Here is a 6,194-nt window from a genome sequence, read left to right on the forward strand (position 1 = left end):
AATCATTGCTCAAATATATAGAATGGTCATGGCTAGTACCATCATAGATGAAGGGGCTTCTGTGAGTATCCTTTCCTCAACTGCTTGGAAAGCGCTTGTTTCGCCATCGCTTTTGCCTGAAATGAGAAATCTAATAGGCTTTGACAAAGGAACGAGTCAAACGTTAGGGATCCTTCCCAATGTGCCGATAACATTGAGAAGGAAAACCGTTCACATGAACGTAATGGCAGTCCAAGGACCCATGGATTATAATATACTCCTTGGACGCGACTATAATTATTGCATGGGAGCCATTGTCTCCTCACTCTTTAGAGTAATGTGTTTTCCGCATGAAGGAAGAGTGGTCAAGCTCGTAGACCAACTTTCATTCCTCGGTTCACACATAGCAAATAGTCAAATACCATCCATGAATGGTCTTTTCATGCAAGGAATGTCTCATCAATCCCCAGTCCATCCACCTGATGAGCACGAGTGATTTGGATGACATGACTGAAACCCAGGGGGCATGCACCCTGGTCTGTTTCGACAGGAAAACCTTGGGTATAGGGTAGGTTTCCACGAAGGATATATGACTAGTTTATGAGATTAGACTGGAATAAGATTCCTTCGTCAAAGTTATGTGGGTGGAGCCAGTTGCGCCACTCACCTTTGTTTATTTCGGTAGACATCGCCAAGGAAGTGTTTTATCTGCAGTGCAGATAGAACAATCTTTGGTAAGTTGGACATTTTCGCTATATCCGGGGGCATGCAAAACCTTTTGGCGTGCAAGCGAAGAGTGACCATTTTTTTTTTTTAATTTGTTGGTCCTCTAACCCTTTAAACTCGTAGGATTGGTCGTTTCCTAACTTTCATAAAGAAAGGATGTGGGGCAAAGCTTTGAAAAAATGCCATTTTAAATGAGACATCCTTATTATACGATTGGATCGAGCAGTTTTAACACGGAATTCAAGCTCGTTAAAAGATAAACATAAGCAACGAGAAAACGTTCCCCCAGAGTTTAAGCTCATTAAAAAATGAACCAATTTTTGGTAAATAACCATCGTGAATGCATTATCATCAGCCTTTGAAGCCTTGGTCGTGTTCTCATCATCACCTCCACTCTGTATTGGCCAATCATTCAGCTCCATTTAATTGTTTACAATTTTTGAGGAACAACTACGAAGAGTGATCCTGTTAGCCATCCTTGTGACACTGCCATGATTGGAAAATTCCAAACCTTACCTGGAATTAGCTGCTACCCGAATTTATCACTCGTTTCTCAAAAAACGAGTCTCCTTTAAGATCTTTTCATCTGAGTCGTAAAATATGAAAATATTGTCGAGCAATTGGCCTCTCTAGCTCGTTAAAGTGACTAGAAGTGTTATCCCTCCTTTAGATTTTAATATTTTTTGACCTGAGGGATTATTACACAAAAATATCGAGCGCTTGTTTTGTTCAGCTCGATAAAATTACCGAAAATTCATCCCTTTTGTACTATTTTATACTTTTTCAGACTCAAGGGATTATATGACGAAAAAGGATTATTGGAGTTTTCTTTATGTCCCTTTTTAGAGTCTCTAAAATTGAAAAGGACCGAGTTATCTTTGTCATTAAACTCGTTAAAACCGAATAGCGACAAACTTGTCCATACAGACAAGAACGAGTTTCACTATCGCTAGGCTCGCTAAAACATAGTGATGGGTTTGCCTGAAGGGCAAATTATAGAACAAGCATATGTTCTTGCAGAGCACGCTTGTTCCTCCTCTCACTATATATGCATGGAACAAGCAAAATTAATCCACAAGGAAGACCACTATTTAAAAAGAAGAATTAAAGAAGCAATTGAAATTGAAAAATCTTCTAATAATATGAATAGGGATGATGGTCTTAAACTAAGTAATACCTGGAAACCCTTGCTGAATAAAATAAAGTAACTTTAATTTATTCAAACTCTTCCTTGAGACAACATTTACAGCTCAAAAATTAAAAATAAAATAAAATAAAAATACATAGATATATTAATATATATATATATATATATATATATATATATATATATATATATATATATATATATATATATATATATATATATATATATATATATAATTAAATCAATTAATAATTAATTAAATTAATTTTATTTTTAATTTAGTTTTAAATTTATTAATTAATTAAAATAAAAATTTAAACTAAATTTAAAGTTAATTTAATTAATTAATTAATTAAATTAACTTTATTTAGTTTAAATTAATTGTATTTTTAACTTAGGTTAAATTAATTTAACTTAGTTGTAAATTTATTAATTAAAACAAAAAAATAAAAAAAAAATTAAACAAAATTTAAAGTTAATTTAATTAATTAATTAGTTAATTAAATTAATTTTATTTTAAATTTAGTTTAAATTAATTTTATTTGAAATTTAGGTTCAATTAATTTTATTTTTAATTTAGTTTAAATTAGTTTATTTTTAATATAGGTTAAAATTGATTTTATTTTTAATTTAGTTTTAAATTTATTAATTAAAATTTATTAAGTAAAACAAAAATTAAAAAATAAATTAAAATTAACTCAATCAATTTATAAATATATGAAAACCAAGCCGACCTCTCCAACCCTAAGTTATCTCTCTGCCCTTCTATTAATAGGTTCACATTTTCTTGACTCTCTCTTCTCAAAATACAGATCTCATTACCCTGATGATGAACTCACCTAGCTAGTCCGAAACATCGGTTTCAAAAATTGCTCACAGGTTTTTCCATTAATTAAAAATATGTTATCCTTCTCAAGCTTGACAAAAATAAAGAGGTACTTGTCAGCAATGACTGGGGAAAAATTGGGAAGAAAACTTGAAGAAACTTTATTGGTAGCAAGTCGCTCTTGAACATGACACTTTCACTCTACATCCGAGCCGGGTTGGGTTGTTCTGTTCAATGGTCATATCACCATTCGTCCATCACACTATCCATATTTAGGGTTAACGCTACCAATCCATCATGTCACTGTCACCGATATGTTCAAGAGAAGTCGCTCAGAGAATTCACCTATGTCTCATCCACTGCAATACATTTACGCTCCATACTGTCATGACCGCCACCCTAAACCTTTTGTTGTCAGAGCGTTTTCACCTCCATTAAAATCATTTGATCTGTTCTGTGTCATTGATGTGGGATTCATTAAGGCCCTCCTATGATGGATCGCTTCTTGTCGACATCGGCTCATTATCCAGGAAGTCGATCTAGGAACAACCCTTTCAGTACTTTGAAGCTTGCATGCCTCAATGGAAAGTTTCTGACTTCCGACGACTGGTTTAAATCAATGGCCTTCAACCGAAAGATTTTTGCGTGGTGATCGACACCAAGTCCCTTATTCACACCATGTGAATTGTACTGTAGTACCTTGAGGGTCATCATCATTATCAGTGATTCCTCTCGCGCCTGTTAATAGCTTACATCATTGGCTGGTAATGAAGGGATGTCTTTCCATGTTTGACTCCAGAACATCTCTCACATGGATCGACTTGTACTTTGAGTGAAGATCGAACAAGATTGAAGACCCTGAATCTAGTTTCATCCATCCGGGCTGCGATATATATTCAGGAAAATAAAGACATCAAATGTACATCATTACTGCATAGATAATCATCCAATCCAAGGGATGATGGCTCTACCAGAATCATCAGTCTGCACTCAGACGACTGTCTGTCTTATGTACATGAAAATGAATTTATAAAGCTGAGCATGGGAATGCCCGCCTTAGCTATATCATGAAAAATATTATGAAGATAATGTATTGTATTGTATCTTATTATAGGTCGCCTTCCAGCTTGAAAAAACTTCGGATCCTCATGATAAAGCATTTCACCCGACATCGAAAGATTAACGACCTCATGCTTTAGGGGGCAGCTGTTATAGACATTTTTCGGCACTAAAACCCCAATCATAAATGTCCATAAACCAAGGGCTCCTATGTCCCTAAAAGTGTTTTTCCAACCCCTAAAAGAACAAGGTCAACTGATTACATCATCTCCCAGAAGTTCTCCATGAAAAAATACTCAGAACTGGTCAAAACTGGACCATCTCACCTGCTCCATGGTCAAAGTGCGTTGCATCCCACCTAAATGCACATGGGAGGTGCGATGCATACTGAAAAGACCTTCTATGGGGTACGATGGGCAAGAGTGGACAAATGGCAAGGTCATTCTGTGAGGTGGAGGATCATGGAATCTTCCAGAAACTTCTCTTGTGACACTTGCCTCTCTGCATTCGCCCAGGGATGAGTAAGAGATCATCAATCTCCAAGTAGAATCAAGAACTATCAGAGAGAGGACACTAATCAAATCTCAAAGGCTGACTCACCCCCCTTGCAAACATCTATATATGGATCCCTCATCCTAGAGATCCAGGGGCTGGAATTTTGTATCTTGTAAGGAAGTGCTGCTGGTTTCTTGGTGTAACATCATAGTGTTGGGTGATCTAAGCTTTTCATGAGGTGAAGAAGGGCTTTCTTGTTGAGAGGATGACCTTGGGTCATAACAATTGGTTGTAATCCTATTTGATATTCTTGATTATTAATAAAGCTATTCAATTTTTCCTCCACATTCTTGTATGATTGATGATATATGCATTTGTGTGGTCAATATATATCTGGTCCTATATTGTTTATGATAGTAGATCTGTGTTCTTGGATAGTGTTATGCTTCTTTGATTCTACAGGTGCTCTTTGAAGCTGGGTAGACGAGGGAGCGAGTGGCAAAGATCTATCAGAAGGGAGAGGAATAAAGCAAGGAACCAAGCGCAAGGCAGAGGTTGGTCTCCTTTGTTCCCCTCTTATCTACTTCTCATAAAGGAAAACGAAAGTGGTTTTAGTTTTTTTGTTTCTAAGGTAGCTACCAGCCTTAGTGGGACTAGCAGCTTTGCATAGACACTAGATTTCCCGATAAAAACTACACCTCCATAAAATGTACCTTCAACTTTAGATGTCCCAAAATAGTAATATCCTAACTCTAGCCTATTTTTTAGATTTTTGTAAGTTTCTCCTTAACTAACATTTGTTTTTAACTATTTAATCCACTTACCATATAATTTATCTTGTTTGCACCCACTTATTATACAGGAACACTTATTTTTTTAATACAACCAAGTTAAGAGGGCATGTTTCTTTCTTACACTTAAATTTTTTCAATAAAACCAAGTTGAGAGCACATGTTTTCTTTTCAAATTCCAAAAGTATAACATGTCTACCTCTATAAGCTAACAACAAAATCATTGCATAAAAAATGTAAGCTTAAAATGTAAGCTTAAAATTAGATTATTATTGTTATGATAAATACACCAAATATGGAAAAATTGCTTTCAAACACAACCAGAAAAACAAGTGTTAGTTTATCAAATACAATTACAAACTTATTAAGCCAGCCTAGATCCATCTTAACCCAGATTTATCAAGGGTCGAGAGGGATCCAATATCTCGATGTGCAAGCCTCAGTTTTGGTGCTTGATAGATCTACGTTAAGATAGACTTAGGCTGGTTATATAATATGATATAATATCTATATTTGTATCTATGTGTCTCTTTCTTGTTCCCTCTCTCTATCTCACCCCCCAAACATACACACTCTCTCTCCATATCTGTCTCTATCTCCCTCCCTCTTCCTCTCCACCTCTCTCTCTCCTCTCTATTTGTCCTTTCTCTCTCACCTTCCTCTGTCGTCCCCCATCACTCTCTCTTTCCCTTCTCTCCCTATCTTTATCCCCACCTATTCTCTCTGTCCCCTCCTCTCTTCCCTCCCTCTCTCTATCCATCTATCCCTTGTCACTCCCTCTCTCTCTCCACCTCTATCTCCCTATGCGTTAGTTCTTTCCTCCCTCTCTCTCCACCTCTATCTTTGTATGCCTTAGTTCTTTCCTCCCTCTCTCTCCCCATCCAACTCCATATCTCGCTCTCCCCCTCCAACTCCATATCTCTCTCTCCCCCACTCTCTTCTTCTATCTATGCCCTCTCTCTCTTCCTACCTCCTTCTCTCTGTATCCACTAATCACTCTCTCTCTCTCTTTCTCTTTCCACCCTCCATCTCTGTCACTATCTCCCTCCCCCTCTCTTCCCTTCACTTTGCTTTTTATCATCACGTGGATCTTTGGTTAAGATAGATCTATGTTGGTTCTTACTAATATTTGTATTATATAAATTTCACATCTTTAAATACAAAATTATTC

Source organism: Pinus tabuliformis, chromosome 8, assembly GCF_031772625.1.
Source record: "Pinus tabuliformis cultivar Carrire ecotype Pingquan chromosome 8, CPIR1, whole genome shotgun sequence".
Taxonomy (NCBI): domain Eukaryota; kingdom Viridiplantae; phylum Streptophyta; class Pinopsida; order Pinales; family Pinaceae; genus Pinus; species Pinus tabuliformis.